The 13,314-nt window shown below is 51.0% G+C and overlaps 1 protein-coding gene across 2 annotated transcripts in view; it reads left to right on the forward strand.

The window, feature by feature from the left end:
- LOC144828241 (uncharacterized) overlaps positions 1–13,314 on the forward strand; it is a 57,404-nt gene that overhangs the window by 17,909 nt on the left and 26,181 nt on the right. The window contains exon 2 of one of the 2 annotated variants that reach the window (XM_078686330.1): positions 6,431–6,495. The gene's annotated coding sequence lies outside the window, so the exon portion shown is untranslated. Of the gene's footprint in view, positions 1–6,388; positions 6,496–13,314 lie in introns of those variants that run through there. The other variant, XM_078686394.1, reaches the window with a different exon arrangement.

Genomic DNA, 13,314 nt, shown 5'->3' on the forward strand with positions numbered 1-13,314 from the left:
ATAAGAATTGGCTGTTTCTTTTCCCCCACTGGTCTTCGATCCTTCGAAGAACTGAAAGAAGATTTTACGTTGAATTTGCTGGATTTTTTTAAATTCAAATGAGAGATCTTCTTGAACGGAAAGGACGGGAACAGGCTAAATTTGGGAAAGTTTAAATTATTGAAAGGATAACCCAAAGTAGAGTAAGCAGCTATGGACAAACCTCCAAAAAATGAAAGGTGAAGGTAGGGCTGTCCGACAAAACATTTTTTATGCTCATGACTTATTGCAGTCGGTTTTGATATCTGCTAGGTCACAGGCACAGTTTAATAAAACGTGTTTCTTTTTGTATTATACACCTGACAAAATCTCGAAAAGGGGTTAAGGGAAGGGAACATGTTGTCCTCGCTGTGCACTCTGTAATGCAGAGAGGATTCATATTTTTGCATCATGTCAGGTTTTGCAGAAATGTAATAAAGATATCATAACGTTTTTATCAGAAGTGTTAAAAACTGAAATAACACATAGGGGCTGATTCTGATGCGGGTTGGAAAGCATTCCCACCCAGGGCCTGATTCTGATGCGGGTTGGAAAGCATTCCCACCCAGGGCCTGATTCTGATGCGGTTTGGAAAGCATTCCCACCCAGGGCCTGATTCTGATGCGGGTTGGAAAGCATTCCCACCCAGGGCCGGATTCTTATGCGGGTTGGAAAGCATTCCCACCCAGGGCCTGATTCTGATGCGGTTAGGAAAGCTTTCCCACCCAGGGCCTGATTCTGATGCGGGTTGGAAAGCATTCCCACCCAGGGCCTGATTCTGATGCGGGTTGGAAAGCATTCCCACCCAGGGCCTGATTCTGATGCGGTTAGGAACATGTGCTCAACCAAATCGTATCTGGAAGCATCCGGATGCATCGTACTTGGTCGGTCGAACTCTCCCGATACGAGTGGGTCGGAAACCATTTCCAACCCGATTCGGTCGGGAAGCATTTCCAACCCGCACCAGAATCAGCCCCTGAGTGTGTAATCCTGCTCAGGACTTTTGAGACTAATCGGCGTAGGGCAGGGCATGAACTGATTTTTATTTCTATGGCGGTTTTACGAATGTGTATCGCGACTGCCTGGGTGGGTGCTAATGCACCGACATTTCAACAATGGCTTGGTAAGTAGTTAGCAATGTCTAGAAACAGCCATATATAGGTGAAAAGGGAGGAATCCGTGTAATAAAGGTATGAAAATCTGGGACCCTCTCCGTGTCTGGATTCAAACTCAAAGTAGAGATTGAAGATGAGTAAGAATTTGCACTTTATTGAATCTGCACAAATCACATTAGGATAAATCTTCTTTTCCGGGATTTTTTTAGTCTTTTTTAGTAAATTCTATTGTAATTCGAAATTTGAGATGGAAGCAGTTTATTGCCTTACATGAAATAATGTAAAGAACTTTGGGAAGTAGGTGATGTATTAACTCTTACTCCTGTCTGCGTGGGGGAGGGGTGGGGTGAAAAATGCAAAATGATTATAGATTCACATTGTCAAGTGACGCTATTCGATACATTAAAGGGGCTGAAAGATGCAAAATGGATCAGGACATTTCCCTAATTTCTCTCATTCTGAGGTTGGATGAAAGCGTGCATCGTGTGTAGCGCCTCGAGTCTGGGGTGTGGGATTAAAGCGCCTCGGTCCAAGCCACAGTCCTGCCCCCGGGGGGCGCCTCTGGGCAGGTCCAGGGGAGCAGTGTCCCTCTTCCGGGCCTGTGCATAGCGCCCCGAGGCTCAGGGCGGAGTCAGAGGCTCTGTCCTTAATGAGAATCCTTCACCGAGAGGCCGGTCCAGAGGAGGGGCAGAGGAGGAGAGGCCAGTACAGAGGAGGGGTAGAGGAGGAGAGACCGGTCCAGAGGAGGGGCAGAGGAGGAGAGGCCTGTCCAGGGGTGCAGAGGAGGAGAAGCCTGTGCACGGGTGCAGAGGAGGAGAGGCCTGTCCTGGGGTCAGAGGGGGTGAGGCCTGTCCAGAGGAGCAGTGTCTCTCTTCGGGGCCTATAGCGCCCTGAGGATCAGGGCGCAGTCAGAGGCGCTGGATGGTGTGGAATGAAGTCTGGGCTCCTCTGTCCTTAATGAGAATCCTTCACCAAGAGGCTTGTCCAGAGGAGGGGCAGAGGAGGAGAGGCCTGTCCAGAGGAGGAGAGGAGGTGAGGCTTGTCCAGAGAAGGAGCAGAGGAACTGAGGCCTGTCCAGAGGAGGGGCAGAGAAGGAGAGGCCACTGGAGTCAAGCTATCCTGGCTGAGGACGGCTGATAGCCAGAAACCAGTCCTAGGATGCTTGATTCCGGTCCAGGGAAGACATGGCTTGGCAGTTCGGGCTGGACTGTTCCCATGAGGCACAGGGTCAAGACTGATTTGCATATGGCCACGTCTGAACTGGGTTGGCTTGGTGACCAAAATAACGATGGATTAAACCCAGATCTGTGACTGGGGGTGAATGTTTTGCCATTGTGCAACATTCCGTCCATCATCTTGTGTGTTTTGCTGTTCACCCTATGAGGGAAGGGTATGCCCAGACTAGGGTCCCTTGCTCACTAAGGGCCCGATTCACAGAATTCACTTAAGACTCAATCCTAAACTTACTACTATTTTGGTATTCACAGAAGTTAGGATTTTGTCTTAAATTTGTCTTAAGACAAACTTAAGACAAAATCCTAACTTCTGTAAATACCAAAAGTAGTAAATTCATTCTGTGAATGCCAAAAGTAGTAAGTGCATTCTGTGAATACCAAAATAGTAGTAAGTTTAAGATTGAGTCTTAAGTTCATTCTGTGAATCGGGCCCCAAGCCTCTGGAGTCAAGCTATCCTGGCTGAAGACGGCTGATAGCCAGAAACCGGTCCTAGGATACCTAATTCCGGTCCAGGGATGACCTGGCTTGGCAGTTCGGTCTGGACTGTTCCCATGAGGCACAGGGTCAAAACTGATTTGCATACGGCCATGTCTGAACAGGTGTGTCTTGGTGAGCAAAATAACGATGGTTTAAACCCAGATCTGTGACTGGGGGCGAAAGTTTTGCCATTGTGCAACATTCCGTCCATCATCTTGTGTGTTTTGCAGTCCAGAGGAGGGGCAGAGGAGGAGAGGCCTGTCCAGGGGTCAGAGGAGGAGAGGCCTGTCCAGAGGAGGGACAGAGGAGGAGAGGCCTGTCTAGGGGTGCAGAGGGGGTGAGGCCTGCCCAGAGGAGCAGTGTCTCTCTTCGGGGCCTGTGCATAGCACCCTGAGGATCAGGGCGGAGTCAGAGGCGCTGGATGGGGTGGAATGAAGCCTGGGCTCCTCTGTCCTTAATGAGAATCCTTCAACAAGAGGCCTGTCCAGAGGAGGGGCAGAGGAGGAGAGGTCTGTCCAGAGGAGGGGTGCAGAGGAGGAGAGGCCTGTCCAGAGGTGGAGAGGAAAAGAGGCCTGTCCAGAGGAGGGGCAGAGAAGGAGAGGCCTGTCCAGAGGAGGGGTGCAGAGGAGGAGAGGCCTGTCCAGAGGTGGAGAGGAAAAGAGGCCTGTCCAAGGGGTGCAGAGGAGGAGAGGCCTGTCTAGGGGTGCAGAGGAGGTGAGGCCTGTCCAGGGGTGCAGAGGAGGAGAGGCCTGTCCAGGGGTGCAGAGGAGGAGAGGCCTGTCCAGGAGTGCCGAGGAGGCGAGGCCTGTCCAGGGGTTCAGGGGAAGAGAGGCCTGTCCAGGGGAGCAGTGTCTCTCTTCGGGGCCTGTGCATAGCGCCCGGAGGCCCAGGGCAGAGTCAGAGGTGCTGGATGGGGTGGAATGAACTCTGGGCTCCTCTGTCCTGAATGCGAATCCTTCACCGAGAGGCCTGTCCAGGGGTGCAGAGGAGGTGTGGCCTGTTCAGTGGTGCAGAGGAAGCGAGGCCTATCCACGTGTGCACAGGAGGTGAGGCCTGTCCAGGGTGCAGAGGAGGAGAGGCCTGTCCAGAGGAGGATAGGAGGAGAGGCCTGTCCAGGGGGCAGAGGAGGAGAGGTCTGTCCAGGGGGGCATAGGAGGAGAGGCCTGTCCAGGGGGGAGAGAAAGAGAGGCCTGTCCAGGGGTGCAGAGGAGGTGAGGCCTGTCCAGAGGTGCAGAGGAGAAGAGACCTGCCCAGGGATAAGAGGAGGTAAGGCCTGTCCAGGGGTCAGAGGAGGTGAGGCCTGTCCAGGGGGGCAGAGGAGGAGAGGCCTATCCAGGGGGCAGAGGAGGTGAGGCCTGTCCAGGGGTGCAGAGGAGGAGAGGCCTGTCCAGGGGTGCAGAGGAGGAGAGGATTGTCCAGAGAAGGAGAGTAGGAGAGGCCTGTCCAGGGGGCAGAGGAGGAATTCCTGTCCAGGGGTGCAGAGGAGGTGAGGCCTGTCCAGGGGGCAGAGGAGGTGAGGCCTGTCCAGGGGTGCAGAGGAGGAGAGGCCTGTCCAGGGCGCAGAGGATGGGAGGCCTGTCCAGGGGAGTAGAGGAGGAGCGACCTGTCCAGGGGTGCAGAGGAGGTGAGTCCTGTCCAGTGGGTCAGATGAGGAGAGGCCTGTCCAGAGGAGCTGAGGCCTGTCCAGGGGTGCTGAGGAGGAGAGGCCTGTCCAGGTCTGCATGGGAGGTTAGGCCTGTCCAGGGGTGCAGAGGATGTGAGGCCTGTCCAGGGGTGCAGAGGAGGAGAGGCCTGTGCAGGGCGCAGAGGATAGGAGGCCTGTCCAGGGGAGTAGAGGAGGAGAGACCTGTCCAGGGGTGCAGAGGAGGTGAGTCCTGTCCAGGTGTACAGAGGAGGTGAGGCCTGTCCAGGGGGGCAGAGGAGGAGAGGCCTGTCCAGGGGGCAGAGGAGGTGAGGCCTGTCCAGGGGTGCAGAGGAGGAGAGGCCTGTCCAGGGGTGCAGAGAAGGAGAGGCCTGTCCAGAGGAGGAGAGGCCTGTCCAGGGGGCAGAGGAGGAATTCCTGTCCAGGGGTGCAGAGGAAGTGAGGCCTGTCCAGGGGGCAGAGGAGGTGAGACCTGTCCAGGGGTGCAGAGGAGGAGAGGCCTGTCCAGGGCGCAGAGGATGGGAGGCCTGTCCAGGGGTTCAGAGGAGGAGAGGCATGTCCAGGGGTGCAGAGGAGGAGAGGCCTGTCCAGTGGGTGGTCAGATGAGGAGAGGCCTGTCCAAAGGAGCTGAGGCCTGTCCAGGGGTGCTGAGGAGGAGAGGCCTGTCCAGGTCTGCATGGGAGGTGAGGCCTGTCCAGGGGTGCAGAGGAGGTGAGGCATGTCCAGGGGTGCAGAGGAGGAGAGGCCTGTCCAGGGGAGCAGTGTCTTTCTTTGAGGCCTGTACTCGGGGCGGAGTCAGAGAAACTGGATGGGGTGGAATGAACTCTGGGCTCCTCTGTCCTTATTGAGAATCCTTCACCGAGAGGCCTGTCCAGGGGTGCAGTGGAGGTGAGGCCTGTCCAGGGGTGCAGAGAAGGTGAGGCCTGTCCAGGGGTGCAGAAGAGGTGAGGCCTGTCCAGGGGGCAGAGGAGGCAAGGCCTGTCCAGGGGTGCAGAGGAGGAGAGGCCTGTCCAGGGGTGCAGAGGAGATGAGGCCTGTCCAGGGGCTAGAGGAGGGGAGGCCTGTCCAGGGGTTCAGAGGAAGCGAGGCCTTTCCAGGGGTGCAGAGCAGGAGAGGCTTGTCCAGGGGTGCAGAGCAGGTGAGGCCTGTCTACGGGTGTAGAGGAGGTGAGCCTGTCCAAGGTGTTGCAGGGGAGGTGAGTCCGGTCCAAGGGGGTGCAGAGGAGATGAGTCCTGTCCAAAGGGGTGCAGAGGAGGTGAGGCCTGTCCAGGGGTGCAGAGGAGGAGAGGCCTGTCCAGGGCTGCATGGGCAGTGAGTCCTGTCCAGGGGTGCAGAGGAGGTGAGGCCTGTCCAGGGGTTGCAGAGGAGGTGAGGCCTGTCCAGGGGGTGCAGAGGAGGTGAGGCCTGTTGTCAAGGGTTGTGTTTACTGACAGTGCAGACACTCCTAGGAGCAGACGATGAGATTTTTCAAATTCCACCCTTGGTTTTCCCACAGCCACCAATTGAAGAGTTAACTAGTGGCCGTGCGAACCCAGCTGGGGGAAAGGGTAATGGGACAGAGAAGAGACTGCCTGACCTTCTGGCTCTTCCACTCTACTTCTTCCTTTCTGCCTTACTCCGTTTTATTCCTTTCTTACTCCCTCTCTGTCTTTAAGCATGAGTGGAAATCGCTGTAAAAGAAAAGAACACCATTACTAATTTCCTTCAATTCCTTCTCCACTTTCTTACTCTTTTTCTCTCTATTTCCCTACCCAGAGTGCCTATGGCTTTTGATCCTCTTCTATTCTACAATATAAGTATTTTATTCTTTGGTAACCTGCATTATAAACAACATTTTAGCACCCTTTAACTCTGTGAGTTCATTTATTCTTTTTCACTCCTTCGTTCATTCACTCTCTGCCTTACTTTCTTATCTTCTGAATTCTTCTTACTTCTCCCTTAGAAACCTTCTGGAGCTTCCGCAGTCAACCAAGCGACAAAGAAATCAGGAACTGAAGTATTCAATGGGTAAGTATTAATTCTTCTCTTTATATATATTTTTTCCTAATTACTTTAAATTGGTATTTCTCTCTAGTTCTAAATTACCTAACTAACCGACGCACCGAAGTGCTCTAACCTGCGCCTAAGACAGCTACAAAACTGCACTATTTCTATCTAACTAGACTACAGAAAGAACGTGACTAATCTCTGAAAATCCGTTGGTGAGTGCATGGTTCTAAAATCAACCGGCGCACTTCACAGCTTGTCTAGACCTCACACCCGTGTCCAGGAGTGCAAGACTAGAACGGCAACTTCCACCGCGGTCCTCCCTGTTGGTAGTATAGGGGAGAATGCCCAGTTCCGCAGTATAATCACCCGCGACCTTTTGCCAGCGGGTGATCTTTGCAATGCCGGTTCAATGGCAGATACTGCGGGACAAAGAAGAGCTTTGATTCCTTTTTCCTGCACCCTGACTGTACCCCCTCGCATGGTTAAGCCTCCGGGCTGAGGTTTGTGAGGAGTTTACGAGTGAAAAATCTTAGTTAATCGGGGAGCATGAACATCTGATTGTTCCACCCACGACCTATCCTCTGGGCCAAAACCCTTTGAGTCTACAAAGATAGAAGATTTTCCCTTGAATGGATTTTGAAACTAGGATTGTTTTAACTTCAAATTCTTCTCAACCTTCCACTAAAATAGGTTCTCAGTTTCTCAATTCTTTCAGATGAGGTGGAACCTTTTTAAGATGAGAAACATGAAACACTGGGTGTATTTCTAGCTGTGGTGGTAGTTTTAGGTTGAAAGTCATTGGATTCACTACTAGCTCCACAAGAAATGGACCTATAAATCGGGTTTGACATTTTCTATTTCCTTTAAGCTTTAGGTTTCTTGTGCTTAACCAAACCCTGTCCGCTGTACTCACATCTAGTTCAGGTCTTATTTTTTTATCAGCACTTTGCTTGTAGCATTCCTTAGCTTTCATTAAGTTCTTGGTGGCAGACTTGTGTACCTTGCTAAGATGCTGTACAAAGTTTTGTGCTGCAGGCACCGACACTTCTTTAGAGGAATCCACAGAATTTGGATGTCTTCCATAATTCAAGTAGAAAAGGGAAAAACCAGTAGAGGCATTCTTAGCATTATTATGTTCAAACTCTGCAGTCCAAAGAAGATCAAGCCACTCTCCCTCTTGATCCAAAAGAAACAGTCTGAGATACTTTTCTAGCTCTTAATTGGCTCTTTCAGTTTGACCATCTGTTTGTGGAAGAAAACTCGTTGGGTAACGTGTCTCAATTCCCAAACCCCTTGTGTTAACCTTCCAACAATGGGATAGAAATTGAGATCCTCGATTTGATCAAAACCTTTGGAATACCATGTATCTTACAACACGTTAATTGAATTGTGTGGCAATATGTTTTGTAGATGACTTCCCTTTCAGGGCAACAAAATGCACCATTTTTGAGAAGGAGTCTTCCATGAGTAATACTGAACTGAATCCCTGACTAGAAGGCAATTTAACAATCAAATCCATAGTCACAGTGTGCCAGGAAAATGGAGGGGTAGGCAAAGGTCTCAATAAACCCAGAGGAGCCAGCTTATTTTTCTTCCCCATTGTACAAATCTCACAGCCTTCCACATAAACTCAAACATCTTTGGACAACCCTGGCCACCAAAACTGTCTCCTTAACAACTCCTCCGTTCAATGGATTCAAGGGTGACCAGCCAATGGACTGTCATGACAGTCGATCAACGCTTGTTGTTGAAGTTCTTTGATTGGTAAGTACAAGGCCTTGAAATGAAACGGTAATCCATTGACAATTTCTTGAGTTGACTCCTTCTCTGCCCAGGTCCGCATTTCTTCAGAAGTTAAGGCTTCATTGACCTTGTCTACAAGAGTTTTCTCACTAGTGGCTCCAACGATCTAAGTTTCAGGAATTATCTTTTGATCTCCGTTAGATCTGGGGGTCTCTGGTTGGCCCAGGTAGGTACTTGTGACAAGCAGGGACCCTCTCCTCTAGTCAGGACAAGGGGATTACACTCCTAAAATAACCCCTGCTTATCCTCTAGGTAGCTTGGTATGAGCAGTCAAGGCTTATTTCAGAGGCATTGTAAGTTAAGCAGTTGTGACCACCTACAGTAACCCAGTGACAACACTACAAATGGACACCACACAGCGTTTATATAAAAAAAAGTAGACCATAAACTACAAAAATACACACTATGATTACTTTAAGATGGTAGATTTTAGCTTAGTTCAGTGCAGTTCTTAGATGCGATACTCTGCGTCAATGTACCTTAGGTCGCGTTGCGCTTCCACGACAAGCAATGTCGCAGCAATGGGAAATGCGGCAAAGTACAGCTGCAAAGAAATAAAGACGTGAAGATGTTCCAGATGTGGCATGCTTCTCGGGGATGCGAGAAGATCTCGGTTCGATGCGTGGACTATAGCGGCAACATCCAAGAAGCGACGACAGCTGCTCCAGCGGTGACGCTCTTCACCCACGATGCGTGGAGCTTCCACACGATGCGACAACTGCAGCGGCAACATCCAAGATGCGAAGGCAGCAGCTCCGACCGTGGCGCGCTTCTCGGGGGATGCGAGGTGCTCTTGGTCGTTGCGGTGCAATGCGACAGTTCCAGCGCCGACACCCTCCTTCGGAGTTGCGACGGCAGGCACAGCGACAGCGACATGCTCCGACCTTGTTGCAAGAATCTTCTCCTGATGCGGTGCAAAGCGACAACTACAGCGGCGACACCCTCCTTCGGAGTTGCGACGGCAGCAGCAGCGACGGCGACACGCTTCCTCTTTGTTGCGACATGCTTCTCTCCAATGCGGTGCAGTGCGACAGTTCCAGCGGCGACACCCTCCTTCGGAGTTGCGACGGCAGGCAAAGCGACGGCGACACGCCTCTTCTTGTTGAGTCGCGCTTCCAGCTCCTTGCGACATGCAGTTCCTCAGAAGGCCCAAAACAGCAGCAGGCACGTCCACAAGAACTCTGGGGAGCTTGGGGTGAAGTCTGTTGATCCTGAGACTTCAGCTGGAGGCTAGCTCTTTTCCAAGCCCTTGGAGATCCTTCACAAGTTGAAAGCAAGGTACACAAAGTTCCTTTCTCCTTTCTTTGGCAGTAAGGCCACCACTGCAGACCAATCCCCCAAGCAGCACTTCAGCTTGGGAATAGTTTCTCTTCAGTTTCTTCAGGTTCCTCTCCTCAGTAAAGGTTTTTTCTTATAGTCCAAAGTGATCTAATTTCATGGGATCAGGGTCCGAATATTTATACCACAAAATCCTTTGTTCTCTGAGGGGAGAGGGGCCTCTGCCCAGTCCAAACCAGTTCTGAGGCACTCTGTTTACCAGACGACTCCTTTCCTTTCACAGTACAGGGCATGCACATCAGACGCCCCACAGGAAGGGAAGCCAACATTGTGGAAGGCAAGTATAGTCCTGGAGCACTTTGTTTACAGGACTCCTTCTCTTCTTTCAGAGTGCAGGGCAGAGACATCAGCCGCTCCCCAGGAGGTGGAGCCAGAATTATGGAAGGCAGGCACAGCCCTATTCAGAGTTCAGGTGCAATTCCTCCCTCCCATCTAAATGCAGATCTCTCTATTCACCACTCGGTGACTGATCCTGTCTCTTGGAATCCCCCAGCCCTGTCACTCACAAAACTAGACAAAGGAATACACAACCTAGGAGAGACAGGCTTGAAAGGTTAGGCAAGCAAATACCTACTTTCTAAAAAGTGGTATTTGCAAACACAGAATATTAAAACCAACTTCACTAAAAGTTGTATTTTTATTATTCTGAGGTCAGGCATACTAAACTCGAATTTCTACCATGTTCTCTGAGTCAGTTAGGATTATAAAATGTAACAATTCTAATAGCCCATTCTGGCCTATGGAGAACAGGTAGCCTTGCAATAGTGATACAACAAAAATGGCTGTAATTCACTATTAGGACATGCCACACACATCAGGGCTTGTCCTACCTTATACTTACAATGCACCCTGCCTACCATAGGGGTGTCTGATATGAAGAAAGGGGAAGGTTTAGGGTCTGGCAAGTGGGTGCACTTGCCCAGTCAGCATGACAGTACCAGACTGCACACAGGCTCTGCAATGGCAGACCTAAGACACATCTTCAAGGCCGCTTCTGTAAGTAGCACAACCAGTGCCTCAAGCCCAACAGCAGCATTTGGAATTACACGCCCTGGGCACACTTAGTACACTAGACTAGGGTCTGATAAGTACACCAAATAGCCAAACATGGAACCACTGATTAATACATTAATTTATAATAGGGAGAGCATATGCACTTTAGCACTGATCAGCAGCGGTAAAGTGCCCAGAGTCATTAAACCAATAAAAGAGGTCAGATAAAATACAGAAGGAAGGCAAAAAGTTCAGGAATGACCCTGAAAAAAGGGCTAAGTCCAACAATCTCTAATGGAACTCTTTCTTCCATCAGTGTCAATGCGAGACACGGCATCTACCTTTCCATTATTTCTTCCCGGCCGATAATTATTACAAAGTCATAATTAGCGACATACAGGGAGGGACCCCCTAAGTTGGCATGGTGTGAGCGTTGTGGCAGACTTCAGAAACTGAAGATTCCGGTGATCGGTAAATACCGTCACCACATGTTTTGCTCTGAGAAGGTAATGTCGCCATGCTTGGAAGGCATCTATGAAAGCAAGGAGTTCTTTATCTAAAATAGTATCAGTTATTTCCACTGGTTGCAATTTTCTAGAGTAATATGCCACCGGATGCAACTGTTCGGTCTCTTAGTGTCTCTGTGAAAGTACCCCTCCGACGACCTGTTCAGAAGCATCAGTCTCCAGGTAAAACGGTTGCGTAGGATCCGCATGCAGCAGAATTGGCGCAGTGGAAAAACTCTTCTTCAGGAACTGAAAAGCATCTTCTGCCTCGGCAGACCATTAAAAAGGTACTCCTTTCCGTAGCAATTTAGTAACTGGAGGTACCTTCAGGGAAAATTCTTGAATGAATCCGCGATCAAAATTTGCAAACCCAATGAAGCTCTGTATTTCTTTCACAGAGGTTGGAGAAGGCCAATTTAAGACCGCCTCAATGTTTTTAACATCCATGGTAAGACCTTCTGGAGCAATTACAAATCCCAAGAAATCCACAGGTTTCACTCCAAAAGCGCATTTTTCAAGTTTTATGTAAAGCTTGCTTTCCTTCAGGCAATGCAAAACTCTTTTGACCTGTTGCTGATCTTCCTCTGATGAGGAATAAATCAAAATGTTGTCGATGTAAACAATCGTGCATTGATCAATGAACTCCTTCAGGACATCATTAATGAAGTACTGGAAGGCTGCAGAAGCGTTGCTCAAACTGTAGGGCATCACTTGGTACTCATATAATCCATACTTTGTTCTGAATGCTGTTTTCCATTCCTCTCCACTTCTCACTCAAATTAAATGGCACTCCCCATGTAAATCTAACTTCATGAAGATTTTTTCATCTTTTAGTTGATCTAGAACATGGGTACTCACAAACTTTCTCTCGGGGGCCAAATTTACATTGTGGTTTGTGGCCGAGGGCCGCAGCAGTGGGGGCGGAGTCAGTGGGGGAGGGGGAAGGGGCTAGAACGAAAAAAACTGTGGAACTGTGACCATGAAGTTTAACACAGGCCCCTGCAGCTGACGCGTTCATCCACTGAGCCAACAGACCAGCATACACACACATCTCTCTTTCTCTCTCTCTCTCTCCTATCTCTCCCTCCCTCTCTCTCTCTCTCTCCCTCCCTCTCTATGTCTCCCTCTTTCTATATCTCTCGCTCCCTCCTTCCCTCTCTCTCTGTCTTACCTCTCTTTCTCTCTCTGTCTCCCTCCCTCTGTTTCCTTCCCTCTCTCCGTCTCCCTTCATCTGTCTCCCTCTATCTGTGTCCCACTGTCCATCTCCCTCTGTCTCCCTCCCTCCGTCTACCCTCTGTCTGTCTCCATCCCTCTCTCTGTCTCCCTCCCTCTGTCTGTCTCACTCTGTCTTTCTGTCTCCCTCCCTCTGTCTGTCTCCATCCCTCTCTCTGTCTCCCTCCCTCTGTCTGTCTCACTCTGTCTTTCTGTCTCCATCCCTCTGTCTGTCTCCCTCCATCTGTCTATCTGTCTGTGTCTGTCTCCCTCTGTCTGTCTCTCTGTCTCTCTGTCTCCCTCTGTCTCTCTCTGTCTCTATCGCTGTCTGTCTCAATCGCTGTCTGTCTCTACCTCTATCTGTCTCTGCCTCTGTCTGTCCCTGAATCTGACCCTATTTAGCTCTGTCTGTCCCTGTCTCTATCTGTCCCAGTCTCTCTCTGTCTCTGCCTCTATCTGTCTCTATATGTCTTTATCTGTCTCTATCTCTATCTGTCTCACCTCACCCAGCTCTCACTCCCTGCTGCCCTCCCACCTCACCCGGCTCTCACTCCCTGCTCTGCCCTCCACCTCCCTCACCCGGGCTCTCACTGCTCTGCCCTCCACCTCCCTCACCCGGGCTCTCACTCCCTGCTCTGCCCTCCACCTCCCTCACCCGGGCTCTCACTCCCTGCTCTGCCCTCCACCTCCCTCACCCGGGCTCTCACTCCCTGCTCTGCCCTCCACCTCCCTCACCCGGCTCTCACTCCCTGCTGCCCTCCACCTCCCTCACCCGGTCTCTCACTCCCTGCTCTGCCCTCCACCTCCCTCACCCGGGCTCTCACTCCCTGTTCTGCCCTCCACCTCCCTCACCCGGGCTCTCACTCCCTGCTCTGCCCTCCACCTCCCTCACCCGGGCTCTCACTCCCTGCTCTGTCCTCCCACCTCACAGGGCTCTCACTCCCTGTTCTGCCCTCCACCTCCCTCACCCGGGCTCTCACTCCCT

This window comes from Lissotriton helveticus, chromosome 1_1 (genome assembly GCF_964261635.1).
Source record: "Lissotriton helveticus chromosome 1_1, aLisHel1.1, whole genome shotgun sequence".
NCBI classification, from domain to species: Eukaryota; Metazoa; Chordata; class Amphibia; order Caudata; family Salamandridae; genus Lissotriton; species Lissotriton helveticus.